The following is a 23,448-nucleotide window of genomic DNA, read 5'->3' as shown; positions in this document are numbered from 1 at the left end:
GTTACTGATGTTGCCAGTCTAAGCAGCTGGTCCGCACGCGAGTGCACAAGGCGAGGACGTTGCGCTGTGTCATCGCTATTGACGTCGATTTGCTACACTTGCAATTGCATTGTTGCGCGCCTCTTAATTTGAGGTGCTTGTGCCGCGAAGACAGCGAAGGACCGTGAAGAGGCCCACCGACGATGAGTAGCGTGGAAGCAGCCATGGATGTCGCGCAAACTCCTTCAGAAACTATGCTTTTTTCACTTGCGTGAACGTTGAAATCGGGCGCACTTTAGAACCAGGCGCACGTTTTGAATCAGGTTACTACGGTTCGCCTGAACCGTTATGTGGAGGCTTTTTAACAAAATAAAAGAGAGCGGGACTGAAATCCAGAAACGGTTCGCACCATTGTATGCTTTATTGCCAGAACCAAAAAAATACACACGTTTTTGGCACTAACCATGGTTAGTCTAGAAGCGATTGGTAGCGAGCAGCTCAGCACCGTTATGATATAAAGTAAACTTCTTCCTAGGGCAATTTATTTGCATGCGGTTTCATATCAGCGCCAATGACGAATTCCACTGAGAGTTAGCGCCAGATGAAGTCCGTAGCTTGGTTTCCAGGGAGCTCTCCTGCAGAATAAAAGAATCTGGAAATATCCCCGTTGTAATACAGAACAACACATGAAAAGCAGACATACTTATCACACCTGTTTTCCCGTTTAATAAATAAAAGCCAATGAATATGCATTAACAAAGAAGAACTGAACTGAAACTTTATTGACACGCCGGAACACTAACAGATGTTACCCAAGACTTTGCGCACACCTATTTTCTGATCATCTCCGTGACGAATACATTGTCACGGGCACAACGCATGACTTTCAGTTCACTCCAGTGCAGCATTTGAACAGACATGGCGAGCTCATTAAAAGTACCGCAACATTGCAAACAGTGCATCCTGAGCTTGATGCGTGCGTCATTGCACCTCCCGTGTCACAGTGAAAAATGGACTTGTTCTGGCCTGAATATATATGCCTACGTTTAGTTTACATTTTCCTACTGATGTCAGACGCACAGTGCTGCAATTTCAAGTTCCCCCTCACACCCCGAAGAAGCATTTAAGATGCGTGCTTCACCGCTGCAGGCCTTCCAGTAGGTACAGAACTGCTGAGCGATATTATTCCGCTGTTCTTTTACATGTCTCCTTATCCGGTTGCCGATTCAACGCCCTGTTTAACCATATAGGATTCGCCGCACGAGAATGGCATCTCGTGGACCACTCCCGTTTCGCATTTCAGAAAGGACCTAGTAGACTCTCTCGTGCATCTAATCTTGTGTTAGCCAAACAAGCTGGGACTTGAATTACCGGATACGGGATGTCGTGCCGATCTAAGGAATAATAACGGCTCGCAGTTACATCTTGATTGCAGCTTCCGCACTGCTAAGCTAGGTTTCTATAATGCGGATACTTTTGGCGAAAGTAGAAACCAAAGAACTTGTGTACTGCTGGAAAGTTTAAGTCAGCTTAGGAGCACTGCTGCGTCACCGAAACATCACAGCGCAATTGGAAATTCAGAATTTCCTCATCCAAGTGATAAAATGTTTTAACTGTGCGTATCGTAGAGAACCACTGATCTAACAAATGTAATCTCTATTGTGCGTTTGAATTTCTTTTTGTGCGTATGCAACGCAATGGTTATTCCATGCAATAAGCAGTGTAGCATCCCTCCTTGTCTCAAGTGTTCTAGATGTCTATTTCCTGCGCTGCTATTACGTACGCTGATTCAAACCAAGTCGCCTTAAAGGATATCTAAAGAAAGTTTCTTTCAAGTCCTAAATACACTCCCTAAACAGTACGGTAGACCACGAAAACATGCAACAAAAGAACTCAGGCATTTACTTTTCTATTGTCCGTTTACCAGCTGGGAAGCCATTCGAAGCAAAAACAGCAAAACGCCTCGAAGAAATACACCGTTACCTTTCAAGCACAGACACACTACCGTGCACATAATGCACTGCTCACCATTGCTTCGGAGTCAAAAGTGTTCCCGGCTATATCCATCGGTTATAGCGGTTTCCATCGGCTATTGCGTAGCCTTCAGAACGAACAATGGATCCCGCTCCGCTTCCGCTTCCATGGTCTGGTCCTCCTACGAACCGAGCAGCAATGCTGAGGAGTCCCACTAAGATCACCACGAGGAGCAAGCAGAGCTTCATAGCGGCGGTGAACAGCGGATGTTTCCTGTTTCCCCAGCACTGAACGGTTACGGCTCACTGGTGAGCAGCGGTCGTCCTTATATGGGCGCCTGGGGGCCCATATCCGGTGCACGCTTGTTTCGAAGCGCACACGCCGTCTTGCTGAGTTAAGAGCGCCCATGAAGGAAAACTGGCGCGTCATTGCCCTTGTGTTGCAACACATGGAGCCATACTCTACATCCTGCGAGCGTGCTATTTCAGGCAAAACAGCCACGTTTTCCGGGTGGTACGTGCCCAATGCACTCTCACTTCGCTCAGTGAAATAAAATTACATAAATCCCTGTGGCTTTAAGGCGTTGTCTATGAAAGGGAAACAAGTGCAAAGGAAAGCTGGACGACTCGGATTGCGTTGTTGAGGCCAAAACGTCATTATTCTCTTCTGTAAATATGCATGCTGCCTTTTACATTCGTTCTCCTTTGATGCGAAATGGCGCCTTTTGCGTCGCACTCCGAACAATAATTTGCAGCAAAAAATTGTTTCAAAAGGAAAGATGAGCTTAATCTCTCATATAAGCAAATTTGCTCAATAACGAATTCTTTGAGGAGAATATTAACCTTGAAAGGAAAATGAGCACAACAAATTACAAACACAGCTCACCCTATTTAGGGCCGCCGAAGTAAAAGCAGAAGCCGCAACCCGCCAGCACGTGCCCTAGTCTTTACCTCCCCAAGCTGTACACTCTGGCATGGAGATCATCTTGCGGCAAATACCACTATATTTGCCGAAATTATTAGTCAGGGTAAGAGAGATGGCACATCAGGATTTCCCTTATGCACTATGCCAGGTATGCATGGTGATTCTGGACTAGCAGAGGCTATAACAAACAATCCAAATCATTCTGAAGCTGCCTAAAAACAACGCGTAAAGAAAAAAAATGGTACACAAATTTATTACAAAAGATCAGAATTAATAGATAATAATAAAAAAAGCCACTGCTCCAGCACTACTTTAAATCAGGTTTCTTAAAAACAAAACGCTATTGTACTATCAGCAAGAAATGAAACGCGAACAAGACAACTGAACCACGGAATGCACAATAAGCAGCTCTTAGCCAGGGGAAGCTGAATACTAGCTCCTGCTTTTTTAATTTCGAAGGCACGAAGACTCTTCTTTAGAGGTGCTATTCAACCGCGCTTGTATTTCCAATAGAGGAGCTAATACATTGGTGCTTTTGTGCTGCCACCTCAGTTTTCTTGTTCGCATTTCATTCGTTGCTGATAGTACATTTCCTACTTGAATGACAACATGCGAAGTGCAGTGCCCCCTATAATGATCATAACTGAGATTATCACAACCTGCTTACGTTCGTTAGATGGTTACAAACAAGCTAGTCCTGATAAGAAATTCCTGAAAGTATTAAAAGGCTGCTCTGATACTGTGTCTCAAAATTTATACCTAATAAATTGCAAGTCACTTGAAACTGGAATCGTGGCCCGACGAATGTAACATGGCTCTGGTTGTTCCTATTGACAAAAATAGCTTGAAGTATATGGTAGCTAATTACAGGCCGATTTCCCTGTGGTGTGTATCTTGCAAGGTACTTGAACAGGCATACAGCAGCCTGTTGAAGCGCCTAGAAGCATTTTTCTCATAGAACCAGCCCAGCGCAGGTGTTTCATGTATAGCCAAACTCATAGAGCCTTTTCATGACCTTGCCAGTACGGCTGACAATATATCACGAGCTGCTGCAATATTTATTGGCTTAACAAAAGCGCTCGATTCTGCTTCGCATGATTTATCAAAACAGAAACTGTCTGTTCTCAGCATTGATAAAATGATTTGGTATAGAGTGAAGATTGCCTTATTAATAGAAAACAATGTGTCGTACTCGTACTAGGGGAGGAAAGACGGAGGGGGGGGGAACAATCTGGATTTTTGGAGTAACTTCAGGTGTGCCACAATGCTCGGTATTGGGCCATTATTCGTAATTCTCATCAATTACATCGCGCCCGGTATTTCTTTCACTGTCACATTACACGTTGCCGTGCAGGTAGTAAAATGCTTTTGCTCCAAATTCTTGGCTCTGCCACCTTGCGTGCAATTAATGCAATCTGGGCTTAAATGCACAAAAAGTTTCCCCGTCACATTCACTAAAGGGGTGCGCATATTGAACACGGTGCGCATAGCTAGTAACAAAGTACTGCGAAAAATCCTGGAGATCAAATATCTAGGCTTGATTTTTTTTAGGACATTTCTTTTAACATGCATATTAATAACACCTTTAAAAAAGCTGCCAGTCTGCTTAGCCTCGTCAAACGGATCTTTCCTGGCACTACGGGAATACTGAAAATAGCGGCCTACCGGTCAGAGGTAAGACTCCACTTCGAATACGCGTCCAGCTTGTACGAATTCCATCAATGATGCCTCATCTGTAAAACTGATGGTACCCGGAACCGCGCGGTGAGGTTTGTATTAAAACAATATTCCCGGGGGGGGGGGGGGGGGGGGCTATAGTGTTATGCAAATGAAGGCAAGCATTCGAATCAAACTTCTTTGCAGAAGGGGAAAGAAAACCAGCTAAAACGAATCAATGTGATTTAAATTAACTAAACACGTATAGAAAATCTTAAGTACAGGGGGGGGGGGGGGGTGTTACAGCAAGAAAATTGTAGAAATTAAATGCCCCACAGATTACATCAAATTCTCTTTCTTTTCAAAAACTATATCTGAATGGAACGTTTTACCAGCGAATGTACCCGCAGGTGACGGACACCGTTTCGCTTAGCTGATCAGTGATTTGTAATTAATATAGTTATTCTTGCAATATGCTGTTGTTATGCCTTGTATAACATGTTTTCTTAAACTTGAGAACGCTTCATATTATAGTCACCGTGTCATCGATGTTTGTGCCTGTTTGCATTGTTGTTATCGTAATTTTTTACCACTCTTCTGTAATTATTAGGCGGTTTGGTTATGCAGTATATAAACAAAATAATTCTCTAATTCTACTATTAATATATCTAGCTGCGGTGGCTCCAGAAACTCTAATAATTCAAAGACGGTACACCAATAAAACATATGCACCTAGAAGAACTTTTTGTTGGGCTAGATGGTGCATGTTGTAAGAAAAGAACTGTAGCCCAACCAAGACGTACACAGACGTTTTAGCGCTAGTCATGTATGGTCCTCTCTTGTGTACGTCTTGGTTGCGCTACAGTTCTTTTCTTACAATATGCACCTATCCACCGCAAACTTCGGTCATGTGACCATAGTCGCCTACGAATGCAGGCATAGCTGCCCATGAAAGTGTCTGGGGCACCCTTAATATGTGCGGCACGTCGGTGCTGACAGGTGGTGTGTACAAGTGTCCTAACTCCCCCGTCGATTACACCATGCAATTGCATAATTTCCTTCACACCAAGGTAAATGGCGGAACTAATATTACATTAAATTGGCAATTTCAATCTTGCCCGAATAGACTGGAGTAGCCCAACGCTTGGGACAAGAGAAAAGGAAAGCTGTGACCTGTTGATAAATCTAATGTTCCGGTTATCATTATCTCAGCTCGTTAATCGTCCACAAAGGCAGAAAGTGGACGCCGCGTCAGTACTAGACCTCACATTTCTATCGAACACTCTGAAACCAGAAAGAGGCATAGAAGATGGCATCTCGAGATCATAAAATGACCTCACTCATCTTCTGTAAACCATCTTTATAGTGAATTTAGAGGTTACTGTAAAGCAGACGATGTGAGCATCATAGACTATTTAGAAACTGCTATTGAAGATTTCTCACTGTTACTCTCATATGACGTTATGGTTCATTGGCAAAATTTAAAGGTGCAATAAAACATTGTGCTCAGAATTTAATTCCCACTATGCGCAGAACAAACAGGGATGCACCCTGGATCACGCTCAATGTCATCCACTTGAAAAGGAAACTGCAAAGGATGTGCAGGAGAAAACAGAATCTGTTGGCCACCACCGACCTGTCTACTACGTTTAAATTGGAATTGCGAAAAGCGAGGGATAAAATTTTTCTCAAATACTTTAACAAAGTTCATGCACAGCCAGCGGCAAAAATTTTTTCTCTTAAAAACAGAAAACCCAATATCGCAAACTGAGATAGCCGGTTCTGTCACATATGATATACACGCTATCGCTCTCTTTCAGCACTAATTTCCAGTGTGTGTTCACATGTTCTTCTCTCCCAATTGACTTTTTTGGTTGAATCTAATTCAGCGATGCCCGCTGTCTTTACAACTGAACTTGCTATACTGAATCTCCTTTTAAACGTTCACACGAATAAAGGCGTCTGCTCCCGATAACATTTACAATCCGTTCCTAAAATGATATGCCACGCAATTAGCTCCCTTCTTACGCAGGATTGTTACGGCGTCGCTGCAAGCAGTGGCAATGCCTTCAGGTTGGCTCCTCGCAAAGGAGATCCCGATACACAAACTTGGCAACAAGTTGCACATAGACTCATATCGGCCGATCTCCCTGACTAGCAGTTCCTTTAAATTAATGTAGCATATTATTAACAAATAAATCTTTTGTTATTCATGCGAACGCATTTCTAGGCTATGTCGGCGGGGTCGCGTCACCAAAACGTGTCGGAAAAACGCGTCCGCAAAACGTGTCCGCCGCAGTTGTGACGTTCTCAGTAGAAGCAGCATCAAACGATGGTTTGGTTTGGTTTGGTTTATGGGGTTTAACGTCCCAAAGCCACTAAGGCTATGAGAGACGCCGTAGTGGAGGGCTACGGAAATTTCGACCACCTGGGGTTCTTTAACGTGCACTGACATCGCACAGTACGCGGGCCTCTAGAATTTCTCCTCCAAAGAAATTCAACCGCAGCGGCCAGGATCGAACCCGCGTCTTTCGGGTCAGCAGCCGAGCACCATAACCACTGAGCCACCGCGGCGGCTCGCAGCATCAAACGAGTCCTTGTAATAGAGAGAGGATGATGTGAGGACCCTGCGCACAAAACCTTATGTCCATATGAAGATGAGTTAATAAATTAGCGCCGAAAATGTCGAAAAAACATCGAAATAGCGTGGACGTCAATATAGTAAGCGGACAGGAAAACAGGCGTGGACGGCAAAATAGGACAAAAATAGGCAATGGAGTGAAAATAAAGTTCGAATTTGATTAAAACGTGTTTTATGGGTGATAAGTAATGGAACAAAAGTTTCATTGACTTTGATTAATTAATTACCTATCAGCAAAAACCATTGGACGGTTGAATAGGCTGGACAGAGATATTGTAAGTGGACGGGACAGCAACGACGGCGTCAAATTTTAAAGACTAAAATAGTTGATTGTGGTTAAATATACCGATCTTTTATTAAACAGAGTGGTTTGTTGGGCGAGTTGGTTTGCCATATTGAAATATACCTACGCTTAAAAGACACGGACTGAAAGATAGAGACACACACACATAGCGCTGGACTTACAACTGAATTTTTATTCGGGAAACACTGCTCTTTATGCACACCAGCAGCTGATAAAAATGGAAGATGGTAACACCCGAATGATAAAAAATCGACAAACTGTCTCGTCACATGCCCAGTCCTACCTTCCCTTTTACAAAAATGCCCTTTCCTTTGATAGTAGTGAAAGGGACGTGCTACTCACGCATGCATCCCCACTGTCCGCTGTGCTCATGGCTTCAATTATTTCACGCGCCGTTTGGTCACGGTTCCTGCTTACTATCTTCGTCTCGTTATAGGAAGGTACACATTTACACTCTTGACAATGAACCACCAAATTCCCATCGCCTTTCCGTTCCATGTTCTTCCGATGTTCACGGAGCCGCTCGTTCAAACATCGCCCCGTTTGGCCTACATATGCTTTGCCACATGTAAGCGGCAACCTGTATACCACTCCTTCTGCGCATGCGACCATGGGGACTTGGTGTTTCTTTTTAAAGCCTAAGTTAATTATGCTATTTCAGTAGTTAAATTAACAAACAAAACGAAAATGGTAAAGAGAGGCAAAAAGAGGCGACGAGTGCCGATGAGGCGTCACTCCTTTCGCAATCTCCCAATGCGGGTTTGCCGAAGGGATGTTACCTAACCTACCCCATTTAGCATCGCTTTAGGAAAGGTCTTTCTACGGTCACGACGCTTTTGGAAGCAGTCCATCTCTTTGCGGAGAAAATTAATTCCGGAGATCAAGAAGACGCTATATACTTAGATTTTTCCAAAGCTTTCGAACGCGTCCGTCACTGTGAACTAAATGAAAAACTTACTGTCGTTGACTCTAATACCGTTGCGTGGATATCAGCTTAACTTTCCCTCCCACCACAATACATATTTGTAAACGATGCTGAGTCTGACAGCCTTGAGGTGTTTTCTGGTGTACCACATGGGTCCGTGTTATACCTATAGCTCTTCCTAGTCTATCTTAGCGGTAACCCATAATGTGGTGTGCATCACGTAGCAGTGCGATTTTTTGCAGATGATTGTGTTGTCTACAGTACTGTTCGCTCCCTGCACAATCAAATCGGTCTAGACTTCTCACTAAACAGCAATGCTCATTGGCGCGAAAAAAAGGGGCATGAGGTTCAGTACCAAAATACCCACATTCATCAGCAATGCTAATTGGCGCGAAAAATGGGGCATGAGGTTCACTACCAACATAACCACATTCATCAGCTTTACTCACAAGAAGATACCGGAGATATTCAGATACAATCTAAGAGCCACAGCTGTAACACGTTCCGACATTCTAAAATATTTACATAGAACAGACCGAACCGAAGCGACTGAAGCGATTGTAGCGAAGTACAGCGCACGACTGGAACTAATTACGAACGTTCTACGAAGTGCCTCCATGGAGTTGCATTCTGTACACGACGCAATCACTGAGTTCCAGAATATTTTTCGCGGCCACCAGACTAACGCTGAATAGCAGTTCTCTGACATCATGAAGACAACAAGTGAAGCAGCCACTCGCCTAAGAGTGTTGATATCTGTACGAAGACGAGCCTCTCGTCAAGCGCACCGAGTCAATTACGGGATTCAGTCGCCGGAGGCAAACTATCGCGTGGCAATATTTGTGCCCTACTTGGACTCTCTCACGGCCTCTTTTTCTCGCCGCTTTTCTGAAAGCAATGCGAAGAGCTTCACACTTCTCCAGCCACATCCAGCAAAAATGAAGTATTTGAGCCGTATTGAGTTTGTTGCCCTCGCTGAACAACTCCAGGGTTTTTGCTGTATTGAAAACTTTAAGGAAAAGGGTGTCTCGTGATACGAGATGTGCAGAAGCAAAACTGGGGCCTCGTCAGAAATAACGCACTCTGAACTTGTGCTTCAGGCGAAGGCATTCTTCACTGCTGTTGCAATAGCCGCCGCGGTGGCTCCGTTGTTATGGTGCTCGGGTGCTGACCCGAAAGACGCCGGATCGATCCCGACTGCAGCGGTCGAATTTCGATAGAGGCAAAATTCTAGAGGCCCGTGTACTGTGCGATGTGAGTGCACGTTAAAGGATCCCAGGTGGTCGAAATTTCCGGAGCCCTTCACTACGGCGTCCCTCGTAGCCTAGGTCGCTTTAGTACGTTAAACCCCAACGAACCCACAAGCCACAAAAGCCATTGATGTGGCTCTGGCCTTGCCAGTTACCACTTGCACTGTCGAGCGTTTCTTCAGTACAACGGGGAGAGTGAAAACCTGGCTACGCTCAGCAATGACAAATGACGGGCTGGACGGCCTTTGAGTGATGAGTGTGCATCGAGAGCGTGTAATGAAGCACAAGGATAGCTTTATCACCCGTGTCATCGCGCAATTTGCCCAGAAAAACCCGAGACATCTGAAGCAGCTTTTCATGTAAGACTAACGGACTGCAGCTACATACTGGCGAAGATATTGTGCTGTGTGCTGGTCATGAGTTACTGTGAGTCGAGAACCCGCACGCAGCAAGACTGACCATTCCCCTTCTCGAACTGATAGTAGCTTTTCGCAGTTTGCTTATCGCGTTGAATTCTTCCTTCTTTAATAAAATACAATGTATGTTCACCAAGCCTAACACTAATTTACTTCTTATTTTTGTTTCATGTGCGCAGTTTGGACAACAAATAGTGGGGTGCTAACCTACCGCCTCCCCCATCCTCGGCCATCAAATGCCCCCCCCCCCCCCCCGCCCCCCCCCCCCCCGGAAAAAGTTTTACAGGCGCCCTTGGTGGGGTGTATCTAGATACGTTTCACTATTTGATACTGAGAGCACGTATCTCCTCTGTGAAGCTTTGTGTCTTCGCGACACTTTTCAGTTGTTGTGCTAATTTGAGTTGTTGCGCTAAAGTTGCGCTAAATAAGATGAATGTGATTTCAGAGCACCAGCTAGCCCAACAGTAAACTCTTTTACGCTACTTATATCCGTCCCCAAAAAGCACGCGTTGCGGTGTATGGAATTCAGCCGCTCAGGTTTTCTCGCCGCCAAGTCGATGTGAAATGCTTCCAAAACCATGCAACGTTGGACGTCAGTGTAAAAAGTATTTATTCACCAGTTTTGGCACAAATCCAACCAGCTGAATCCTTTTGCAGCTTGCAGCAATCCGACCTGGAGTACAAAAGGTGATGTTAAAAAAGGCCGATAGCAACAATGAAGATCAACACTGCAGAATAAGACAGACAATTCTCGCGCGTAGTCCTCACCTGCAGCAGCAAAAACCTATTTCATACGAAAATATAAGAAATATATCTAGCGGTCACAGGAATGCGTTGCAGCATAGTGAAAAGACCTCAACTACGCCTTCAAAGGAGCCCTATTGTTCACTGAAATAAGCGGGAGAGGTACTATGTTACACAGTGGCATTACGGATGAGGTTCAGCCATTTGCCACACGTGCGGGTGTTTTCTAGGGTTGAATAAATGTTTATCATAAGTAGAAGATATAACGATGCCCTCGCGTGAGATATTTGGCAATAGCAGCAAGCAAAACAAAACTGGCATTGGTAATGCAGGCGTCAGCACACCTCGACACCCACGTTTGTAGAAGCTGTATGATCGTGAGAATTGGTGCTCGCATTTTTACCTTTTCTAACAAATGTTGGCTCCACATTGCATTTCCACGTTCACGGATTTGACGCGTGATTCAGAACGCACGTTACTGACCGTCTGGTGTTTTTTTTTGCTATTTTTTTCTTCAACACATTTGCGGCTTGAGCACCATTCATAGGACGCATGCGAACCACGCGGGACCAAGCGCAGAAATATCAGCACAAGTGGCGACGCTAGCGACAGTTCCAACTACACTTTTAGTAAACTCAGGATCGCCCAATATGCAGAACACAGTGTTCTGAAGCTCTGTCTACGCTAAGAACACACTGATAGTACATAATTCATCATTACCGCCCTGGTAGTTATCCTCACTACTTAACGCGTGTTCTAAACCGATTGATTGACACACGTCTTTTATTGAAAGCTCTCACGGGCCCACTGCTCGTGGAATTTGTGCGGACATGTGGTCCAGCAGTGGTCACGGCGACAGAGGCGGGTGCTGATTAGGTTGTCGCCTGCTGCCGTAAGCAATAAGGGCCTTCTGCCACAAATTGCTCGAGCTACACCCAGAACTCGCCTCTGTTGAGCGACCATCAGTTGTAACCGCTTCATCCGGGGATCGCGTAACCACCAGAACGGACGAGGCTTCGTTTCACTCGTCAATTCTACGTCAGCTGCTGTCCCGGCTCCTTTTATTTTTGCAGTACTATTAATAGCCGTTCAACCTTGAATGAAATGTCCACAAGCACTGTATCAACACCATGAACGCGCCTGTGCAGTGCTAAAACGAGCAAACATAAACACTGACGAGTTCTATTTTAACTCTCTCCTTCTTGGGCTAGGAACCTCTCCGAAAGCAACCACGCTTGCACGCAGGCTAAGAAACGCTGTCATGAACAATGCTCACCATTGTTCATTCTTGCCGATACCACAGTTATTCTTGCGCAAACGTCCGGAAATATCGGAGGCAGAAGTGTCCAATAGGTCTGGTACTCACCTCTGTTGAGCGATCATCAGTTGTAACCGCTTCGTCCATCAGAACGGACGAGGCTTCGCTTGGGACCTCCGCCGCCTCCGCGTCCAGAGCCAGGCCCCCATTCGAGCTGTGCTGCGGCGCTCAGGAGACCCACCAGAATCACGACGAGGAGAAGGAAAAGCTTCATGCCTCCTGATAACCACAGTGAGCTCTCTGCTCGCAGCAAACGGAGCGTATGGTGGCTGAATTGCGAGCAAGGGGCTTCCTTATATGAGCTCCAGGGCGTTACGTTCGTGCTCCGTCTTCGGCACACTCTTGCTCCGTATCGCGAGTGCAATGATACTCGCCACAGGTGTACCCGTGAAGGAAATCGTTCACAGCATTGCCCCTCCGTTGCCACGCGAGGCGACATACGATTGCGAGCTGAGCTTTTGAGTCAAAACAACCCGGTTTTCCTGATACGGCTCATTCTCTTTTCCTACAGCGGTATGAAAAATCAAACTGAACTATGATAACAATCGCGGATTGGTGCGTAAAAAAGAAAGCGGAGAAAAGCAACGCCGGACGTCTCGGATTGTAGTTATGATTAACAAACGACATTAGTTGAGTCCATGAAAACTGTCCAGTCTTTTCGTTCTCCTTACAACTACTAATACCTTTATACCAATATCGTGCCTGATGTTAGGAGTGAACCCAGAAATTGTGATATTTGCTTCACGATGGAAGGGACCTCCTTCCTACTCCCAATTCGCAATAATTTACTTTCAGAAATCAACTGGCCAACGTTGAAATACCACGAATGATACACAGAATAAGAGTGCGAAAACTTCACAAACACACGTTAGTCCTTTTGTGTGGATGAATCTGCTTTTGTGTGGATGAATTAAGAAGCTGTTCAGCGCGGCGTTTTTTTTTTGATGAAATCTGCTTGTATGATATGCATGTAGCCATCTTTCGCTATCGACTAATTTCAGAATAGAGGTTATAAATCGCAATGACATACTCAAGGCACCAAAACTTCACAGTCTTGAGTACCGTCTTGAGTATGTCGTTGCGAATTATAACCTCTATCCTGAAACTAATCGATAGCCAGATGGCTACATGCATATTATGCAAGCAGATTTCACAAAAAAAAAAACGACGCGCTGAACAGGTCCATAATCGCGACCCCTGAGAGCACACATATTTAAGCAACGGAAACCTTCTCTGAAACTCTAAAAGCCTGTAGCACCATCTACTCGTTGACATTCCAGGGTTGCGTATTTCACATCAGATAACCCTTAACTGTTGAAGCCATCGAGGGTTATTATATCTTATATACGCACATGACAACAAGCCATTTGCCACTGCTTCCAAAGGAAGCTGAAAATTATGCGCACTGATAGCCTATTTACAGCCTCAAATTCACTGGACATTTTTTTATTTTGTTCGATCCCATTTTAACAACAACCTTTTCGCGTTTTTTGCACAAGTAAGAGGCAATGTTTCCCCAATTTTGTGGAATGTATTCAAAATAGTTCATGACAATTCATTCTTTCATATCATTATTATCCCACTAGCGTAATCTAAATAAAATCTCAACATGAACTTCGTACTCAAGCGTCCCGCGGCAAAATAGCTCGGCTCTATATTCATCATGAGTTTTTTTTACAGCTTAATTGCCATCCGACAACGCGTTCTTCCGACCAGCCCAACGTTTATCCAGTTGCAGCCATCCCAAAACCGTCTGCCTCCAGCGCACCCTTACAACAACGTTCCAAAAATCTTTTTTTTTTTCGTACTGCCCTGGACTGGAACGACCTTCCCGGCCGCATAGCTTTCTTAACAGAGCTTCAAGAGGCCAAGATCCTCGGTCCGTGGCCACAACAGTCAACTGCCATCAAGGCTTACAAGGCACTCTCGCTTTTTGAGAGCGACTGCCTTGATTGACAGACTGTGATTATTTCCCTTTACTTCTCTCTTTCCTCTTTAATTCTCCTCATTCCCTTCCCCTGTGCAGGGCAGCCAACCGGAATCCTTTCTGGTTAACATCCCTGCCTTTCCCTCTCTCTCTCTCTCTCTTCAAAAATGCAAGACTGTCATCGAAAATCATTTTTGTCATAACTGCCGTACCCTCCGACCACTCCTTATGTAATACCCCTTAAACTTAATTGACTTTTGAGGGCCTAAAAATATTAAAATAATAAGCACAGGAATGTATTGAGGAATTCGGATGTGCTGCCTTCACAAACTAGGTGGGTGTCTTGGCGAGCAACTCTTCAGCACCACTGCTGACACTCTCAGGTTGCAACAAAAGTGTTGCTTGTAGGGCGAGTTGGTAATCCAAAATAATTGAGCAGCGCGTAACACGACAGGAAAAAAGAAGTCGTTCTGTGTTGTTCTGTGTTCCTCCTTTTGTCATGTCTTGTTATGCGCTGCTCTATTATTATGGCAACAAAAGTGGTGTATTATCATTATTTGTTGTCAAGATTGTTGTCAAGATTGTTGTCAAGATTGTTGTCAAGATTTATTAACAGGAACTGAAAGCCAATACACCCCGATTCTAAGTGAACTGTTTTTACTCAAACTGGACAAGTCTGCGGTCAGTCGCTTCGAGGGTGTGGACATGGTCAGTACTGTTACCTTTGTTGGCGATTTTGCAACCTTTCTTAAGAGCGACTACAGCTCCTGTAAGTCAAAGATTTTTGGCAGGTTAACCTCATTAAATATTTGATTTTTGTTTACCTTCTATCGATGCGCCAATAACCACACGGTGAATTCAGGAGCTATTTGTTCAACCCCGTTATTTTATAAATGAGCTGCCCATAATTAAATGCATGAGATTGTTACATTTCAACTTCACATTCCGTGTTGATGGCACTTGCTGGTCCTACCAGCCTCGAAGCAACGAAGTTTTGCTACCTTTTCACTAAGCACGCTCTAAACTATTGAAAACAGCTATTTTTTAAGATGTGTTTTCACAGCACTCTAAAAAAATCGCGTATATACATATTGAAAGTAGGTTCTGAGCAGTAGTCAGTAAAGCTGACTAATGCTCATTTTCCCGCTCACATTCAGGTCTCTGTAGCTGGAGATATTCTCAAGAAGCTGAAACCAAACAAGCAATGTCATTAACATGGGCTCTTTCGTTAAGGCAAACCCTTTGTAGTGCTGTCAACATTCGAAATTTCCTCGCAACCTGAGAAGAATTGGCCAAAGGGCGAACACAACCGTCGTGTTCCCTACTTCGAAGAAAACTGACACGTGTTTTTTTTTAAGTACGAAGACTGACAGCAGCAAAGTTCATGGGTGCACATGGAAACATCAAATGTAAGTCACACTACATAAATGTGTCGTTTAAGAAATCCTTTTGTCATGCGGAAAAAAGTATATCGGTCAAACTTTGAGCTGAATAAGCGATCACCTAAGGAGCATGTCCACAATGCTGACAAGCGGCGCGGAGGTTCCTTCTCGTGCAACGCAACGTACAGTCCTTGTCAAATGTAACCAGGCTCCATGGTTTGCTTCTCATTCGTATAGTAGACCCCTCGCGTCTTCACTAAAGATAAAAAAACTTCTTTGAAGGAAAGGGCATTGGTTCTCCTTACCATACAGAGATTTAGTGCTTGAGGGCTGGCATAATCGCTTTACTATACGACTGAAAAGCAAACCGTGCCACCTGGTTACTTTTGACAAAGACTGTACATCCCGCCAGTCACAGAAATGGAATCCTCTCTTTGTACAATGTGTTGTCATTTGCACAAGCAAGAATATGGTGGCCAGAGAAATAACTGAGGCCGAAAAGATACATAGATTAGCGCGAATATATATGAACATGTGTCAGCACGTCATCTGTTTGCCTTTGTGAAAAAGATCTTGCTTTTTACGCTCTTCATACCTGGTGCGCATGCAATATAGAAATAAGTGACGGAAGCCATGAGGAAACCAAGGAGCATAGAGGATGCTTTCTTTCTTTAAAAAAAAAATCCTAATAATGCGTGCTTGAACATGGGGTTATAAGCCTGTGGTATGTATTTCCTTTCGTTTCTATAGTTTCTGTTTATCTGATGTGCCACAGTTCTGTCATGTACCAAGTAGGCCGTAATCCTCAATAAAAAATAGCTTTCTTCTCTTAGAGGAAATTATCTATATCTTATTGAAATGTCATATTTGAGTCTGATATATTTTGTTTACTACCAGACATAAGCATACCAAATGAAAAATAACACCAATCCTCTAACTGATCAGCGCCAAAATTAGATCCGCTATGTCCACACGTGATCGGAACGCAACATTATCTGGCCAGATCAGGGCGAAATATGGCTACATTTGGGGGCCAGCAAATATCTGGACTGATCACGTTCATATCTCGTGATTGTCTCGACATACCTTGAACTATTCTCAAGATATGCACCATATCAGGAATACCTGATTTTTGTACAACCGAACCTAGGCGTCCCGGTTTTTTTTGTTTGCTTTGGTTTATTCGGCTTAGCGTCCCAAAGCAACTTAGGCTATGAGGGACGCTGCAGTGCAGAATTCCAGATAATTTCGACGACCTTCTGTTCTTTAAGCTGCGCTGACATAGCCTAGTACAAGGCCTCTAGCATTTCGCACCATCGAAATATGACAGCCATGGTCGTGTTCAAATCCGCGTCTTTCGGCTCAGCAGCCGAGCACTATAACCACTGAGCCGCCCCGACGGCTATACCGATCGTTTCAGCTAGGTTGGGCCTAATTTTAAAAACCGACACTACGCTCTATGATGATCTGACTAGTTCATAGTGTTCGGCGTCGTTGTTCCCGTCCTCGGCATGTTTTTTTATGTTTCTCATTTGTTCATTAACGAAGATACATATGCGATTTTTTTCCTTGGCCGCCGCGGTAGTTCAGTGGTTACGGCTACTGGGCAGCTACTGGGCAGAGAAAAGGAAATGTAGTCGGATACATCTTAAATCTGCATTGAAGCTCCACCCACATTCAGGCTCTGCGCAAAGAATTCCTTCACGACGAAAAAGTAGTCCGCTGGTTAAACGTTTCCTGTTACCTAAACAAGAAGCTTAGCACAAAAAAAAAGATTATGAGCTCTAGAATTCTGAAACGTGCCCTAGTTTGATATTGCCACGTATCACTGCAGTGTGTGTTCGTTCACGCCAAATGTCACGTTGTAGTGACGGCAGTCCAGCAGTCAGGAAGACACCAACCAGTCTTGGAAACGAAGCTCTTTATTTGGGCTGACTTGCGCCCGCAAAAGAGCTGAATCACTCGGCGGCGGCGTAAGCAACAAGCGTGCTCGTCGGTCGTCGAACTACGAATGTCCGCCGCTCGCGGCATCGCTCAATTTAAAGCCGGCAAGGAAACTTCCAGATAACAGGTCAAGATCATTTACAGTAATCTGGAAAAACCTAGATGCAGCCTTTCATGGCTGCGAACAATCGAGATTAGTCTGGTCGTTTCTCGCGCCACGAACAAAAGTGATAACGACCCTTTCCTGCTGCCTTGAGCGTGAACGAACACACACTGCAATGATACGTGGCATTATCGTCAAACGTTAAAAAGATGATTTCATTTACTTTTGCCATTGGCCAGCGGATTAATATAGAACGCCGCGGAGCGCCGCCTATTGTTAGCAACTGATGTTTTTTATTTTTAAGTTGTATCCTACTATGATAGAAGAGCAAACGCACAAGTATATTCAGATCGGCAAAAATAGCGTGGCACAGCCACGTTATGGAGGAGAGCAGAATCCGGAGGTGGACAGGAAAATAACAATCAAGGAGGTAACAACAACCGTTATGGAAATGAGAAGGAATGCGTGTCCGTGTAGAGACGGCGTCACAGCCAAGATGCAAACCAACCTCGATGAAGCCTCACTAACAAGACTAAGAGGATTTTTTAATAACTGCTGTGCTGAAGCAAAATACGCTAAGTTTGGAAAACAGCAGACATATACTTGATATCGAAGCCGCCGAGAAAAGAAGTCAACATAGGGAACCTAAGACCGATCTCGCTCACAACATTCTCGTAGAAACGTTCTCAGAAAAGTCTCAAAAGCATATGGAAAAAGAAGGCAGAACTCCGAACACCACGTTTGGCTTCGGAACAAACCTATCAACCCATGACATCCTCCTCCAGGTAAAAGACGAAATAATAGATAAGCCGACAGCCAAACGAACTAAAGCTCTACTAGCTGAAGACCTCAAGGGGGAATCTGACAATAATAACACTGGACCATCCTAAACAATCTACAAAACACGAACTGTCGTGAAAGGACGCATACATATAATAAACTTCCTTGCAAAGCGCACGGTCAATCTCAACGTAGGCAATAACAAAGCAGAATTCATAAACATGGGCGACAGGGTCACAGCACAGGTGCCGTATATTCCCCAATGCTATTTAACGATGACATGCAGGGATTCCCACAGAAACTACGTCCTGTAGGGGGCATCAAGCATGGCTCCTGCGCTGATGACATTACAGTCTGGACGAACAGCGGCCATTAAGATATACAACGAGAAATGTACACTCTCTCTCTGTGCGTATTGATAGTGCCGATGGCATTAGATATACTGTGTGTATATACGGCGCCGGTGATGGTGTAGTGATGACGGCAACCAAATATGCGGCTCCTGGCGGACGCCACGCTCGTGTAATTATCTCATCCCAGCATGTTCATACACATATGCAAATTGTGTTTAGGTCTTTCTAGTGTTTGTTGTGTGTGCACCTCCCCAAGTTAAATCATATGTACATACTGTACAAAAGCAAAAGCTGCATGCGGCTGAAAAAAGTGTATGGTAGTACAGTCGCGGCTCTTTACATTCGTGTGGACAACTGGAAGTATAGACAGTTTTTCTGGAGACCACATTTTTTCCGTGTATTTACGCCCCATTAATATGGAACAGCTGTCCAGGCAGTGAGCAGTGTGAAAATGCAGGGCCTTTGGGGTCCATGAATTTTTGACACGTCATTAAGAACAGCGATGAGAACTAAACCTCCCCTGCCCTAATCGGTTGCTTAATTTCCTGTGTTTTAAGAGAGCCTTGTGATGCGATCAAAGCAAGCGATTTTGTCTCCAAGCTGGTAAAAACAGGGATAGTAAAAAGCTGTTCAACCATGGCAGTGAAGAGGTCCTGTCCTCACCAAATGGGAAGTAGCCTGGCAACACAAGTTAAGTGGTGCAAAGAAGCGGGCTATCCCGATTCTGTCCTTGTGTCGAGCGCAGACAAAGTTATCCGCACATTGAAGTCATCGGACCATGGCTTGCAACGGCGAAGTGCGTCAAAAGAACGCAACTAAGTGGTTGTCATGCCATATGTGCACGCCCTCTCACACAGGCTAAAAAGAGTGGGTGCTAAGCACGGTGTGGATTTCTTTTTTCAGCCCCTAACAAAACTAGAAAGGATAGGCGCGGCCGTTCAAAGGAAATGTGAAGGACGCAGGCGGAACAGGTGTCACGTTAAACATATAAAGGGATACGTTCCGTGTAGCAAGTGTGTAGTTTATCAAATACCTCTTTCCTGTGGCCGCACATACATAGGCCAGACTGATCGATGTGTTAATGTGAGGCTAATAGAACATGCTAACTGATTAGGAAAGATGGAAACTAATTTAGACAAGCACTGCTTCACGTGTCAATGCAGTCCGTTTTTTGCAGATACAGAGGTGTTGTATCGGCACACGGACATGCGCACTAGGGAACTCTCTGAGGCATTCCACATCATTGGAAAGAAAAATGGGCGTGTCAGTGCTTCATCTGTAGCTATAACAGCTAAGGAAATGAGCCTGATGCATAGTAGATAACGCCTGGGGAAACACATATTTGATTTGTGGTGATTTTTATCTTTAATAGGCACGTTTGGGTGTTACGCTTTTGCTGACGGTGCGTATGTTCGTAGATTCCTGGATTGTACAAAAAGATGCGTGTTTTTTTTCCAATAAATCAGAGTTGTAAGTTCAGCGCCGTCTTTGTGTCACTCTTTGCTCGTTGTTCTCGTTGTGTAGCGTTGTTGCAAAAAGTGCGATTTTGTTATTTGCATTCATCGCATAGGACATGGCGATACCTTAGCGCCCAAGGTGACTGGCTAAATTGTTATATTTTGCGTGTTCGGAGCGTCGAAAATATCAGCGATTTTTGGCAGCGGACATGAGATGGCAACCATACCGAGCGCTTCCTTTCTGGTTTTGGTTTTGGTTCCAATTATGCGAAACTATCGTGAAGGCAAGCGCTCCGGTTCAATCTGCCGATCCCCAGAAAGCAGCGAAACAAAACGAATAATGCCCGTTGACCCACCCTGGCCAAGAATGTGACCGCAATCCAGAACACAAGACAGGTTGGGAGGTGGGAGCGGGTATTTGAGGTCGATGGGGTTCGCTGGTAGCTTCATATTCCTAATAATGCCAAAGAAACTACAATGAAACTTTGCTCCTCCTGCTGTGTTAATCGCCCCTGCCCTGCCTTTGACCTGTACTCAGAACGACGACGCCATCAAAATGCGCAGCTGCGGGTTCTTCCAGCAAGGAAATTACTTGCAAGCTTCCACTACATGCGTGCAAAGTGTATTTTGTTTGCATGCTCCGAGAACCTTCTGGCCAGTGAAAAAACAGTTATGTCCCAATGCCCCTTTCAGTCCTGAAAAGCAGCCAAAGGCAACCCTTTTGTTTTGCAGTTTTATGCTTTACACAGAACATTTTGCTGCTCGACGGTGCTTTCCAATCGCCATATTGTATAAACGGTTACGAAAGCGGATTCCTCTGCAACTTGAGATACCTTGGAAGCCGCGAGGAATTCCGGCCAATTTTCCAATTCACGTTTAAAATTTTTCGACCCAGATCTGAAGCTCCGGCTTACATCCGGCCTACCACGACGTGAAGAAACTTTACTGTGTCGCCTCTGGCTTGGTGTAGCTTTCACCAACCATTGCTCTCTCTTAATCGATATGGCTGATAGCCATGCATATGCCATCTGCGGGTATGACGAGACCATATCCCACATTCTGTGTGACTGCCCTGCCTACAGCGCCGAAAGCCAGTCTCTCAGCCGTGCGCTGGAGCGTCTGGATCCACGCCACTGACAGAAATGAAGATTCTCGGCCACTGGCCGCGGCGATCATCGGCGGTGAAACTTCCAAGGCACTGTTCCGCTTCTTGCGAACTTCTAGCCTGCATGATAGGCTGTGACTTTAACGAACGCCGACTTCTCATAGTGACTTCAATTTTCTGCTACTCTCCTTTCTCTTTCTTTTTATTTATCCCCTCACCACCTTCCCCCCCCCCCCCCCCCCCCCCCGTGTAGGGTAGGAAACCGATTATTCTTTCGGTTAACCTCCCTGCCTTTCCTTTTCTTCCTCCTCCTTCTTCTTCTCCTGGAAGCCCCGTTCAGCCACTGTCAGCCGAAAGGATACAGACATACACTAGCTAGTGCATGAGCTGCTACGTACAGCTACTCGCTAATCTTCTGCCGTGAAAAATGTTTCAACTTCAACAATGCCTATTTCTGCCAAAAATCTCCTCTAAATTGCGTGTACGAACTTGCCTCAAACTACACTTGCAGCCACTCATACTTCAATCATAGCGGTTTAACTGCTTTAATGCGCTTGATCTAATCTTTTCTTCAGATGGCGCTTCCTTTGGCGTCGTGCCTTGCAACCAGCGATAGCAAGACATGCCTGTATGTGAAAAGCAAAACATTTCAAAATGCCCTCTTTCCTTGCAAAGATGGCATCTCTATTTTCATTCTTTTGGGTATTTCAGACTGAACACCCAAAGAGAGCACAGGTCAAGGCATTTATATTTTCTACAGAGACCAAGGCATTGGTTCTGCTTCAACCTCGAAAACAAGCTGCCGGACACTTGGCTCGAATCCTTTGCGTCCAATAAAAATATTGCTTGAAATCAGTCACTGTAATTTCTATGAAGCATTTGGTCTGGAACATAAAGCTCTAATATGAGGCTTTCATTGGGCTGCTGCATTTAAACTGGGCTTTCTCATTAAAACATACTCCTCTTGGCATCATAAATTCCACCTTGTAGTACGGCGAATTGCTCAAAACATTTTCTGTATAACTACTTAAATGAAACAGGGACATACTCCTGAAATGTACTATAAAGTCAGCTGCAATAGAGTATATTTATGTATTTCTTTATTTCAAATACTGCCATCCTTAAGGCCTTAGGAAGGAGTGGGCGATACAAAAATATTCAAACAGAACACAGTATAAATGCATTGTAAAACATTCTCAGCACAGGTTGTGCATACAAAAATGGAAAAAAAATTAGTGTAATTGTACACCATGGCTGTAAAAGCAAAGAGTGGAACATGGCAATCACCGCGCAAAGATATTTTACATGCCTGTATTCGTGTTTTCCTTGAGCACGCCGCAAAATGACTCGACCGAGGAGCTTTCGACAGTGTCTGGATTTAGCGAGTTTTAAACTCTCCCCGTTGCCTGGAAATACGAATTTTTCAAAACATCTGTTCTGCAACTATATTCCTTAAGTTTATTTTAATGGTGTGATCAGTTTGACGTTTAATACTCGCCTATGCTATTCACTGCCTGTTTATAGGAGGTATTCCGGGGCCTGAAATGGGAACAGTTGGGGATAAGAGTTAATGGAGAATACCTAAGTAATTTGCGATTTGCGGATGACCTTGCCTTGCTAAGTCACTCAGGACATGAACTGCAAAGCATGATCACTGAATTACACAGGCAGAGCAGAACGGTGGGGCTAAAAATTAACATGCAGAAAACCAAAGTAATTTTAAACAGCCTAGCAAGGGAACAGCAGTTCGCAGTTGGTAGCGAGGTGCTGAAAGTAGTAAGATAATATGTCTATTTAGGCCAGGTAGTGACAGCTGATCCAGATCATGAGAGGGAAATAACTAGAAGAATAAGAATTGGGTGGAGCGCATATGGCAGGTAATCTCAGATCATGAATGGCAGTTTACCAATATCCCTCAAGAGAAAAGTATACAGCAGGTGTATCTTACCGGTACTCACCTATGGGGCAGAAATGTGGAGGCTAACAAAAAGTGTTCAGCTTAAGTTAAGGACAACGCAGCGAGCTATGGAAAGAAAAATGATAGGTGTAACGTTAAGAGATCGTTAGTGGGCGGAGTGGGTGAGAGAACAAATGCGCGTTAATGATATCCTAGTTGAAATCAAGAGGAAGAAGTGGGCTTGGTCAGGGCATGTAATGCGAAGGCAAGATAACCGTCGGTTCTTAAGGGTAACGGAGTGGATTCCAAGAGAAGGCAAACGTAGCAGGGGGCGGCAGAAAATTAGGTGGGCGGATGAGATTAAGAAAT

The 23,448-nt window shown here is 44.5% G+C and overlaps 2 long non-coding RNA genes across 2 annotated transcripts; both read right to left on the bottom strand.

The window, feature by feature from the left end:
- Positions 1–370: 370 nt before the first annotated feature.
- LOC149367946 (uncharacterized) lies at positions 371–2,482 on the bottom strand. The gene is made up of 2 exons (XR_016288209.1): positions 2,008–2,482; positions 371–614 (listed from the first exon to the last, which is right to left on the bottom strand). It is a non-coding gene; the product is annotated as an uncharacterized LOC149367946 (long non-coding RNA).
- An 8,180-nt stretch (positions 2,483–10,662) lies between these two features.
- Positions 10,663–12,602, bottom strand: LOC149367945 (uncharacterized). Its single transcript, XR_016288210.1, has 2 exons — positions 12,180–12,602; positions 10,663–10,742 (listed from the first exon to the last, which is right to left on the bottom strand). It is a non-coding gene; the product is annotated as an uncharacterized LOC149367945 (long non-coding RNA).
- Positions 12,603–23,448: the final 10,846 nt, after the last annotated feature.

This window comes from Amblyomma mixtum, chromosome 1 (assembly GCF_055824585.1).
Source record: "Amblyomma mixtum isolate Tamu chromosome 1, ASM5582458v1, whole genome shotgun sequence".
In the NCBI taxonomy this organism is placed as follows: Eukaryota; Metazoa; Arthropoda; class Arachnida; order Ixodida; family Ixodidae; genus Amblyomma; species Amblyomma mixtum.
Note: the sequence above shows the minus strand (reverse complement) of the source record. Positions and strands in the feature narration are given on the sequence as shown.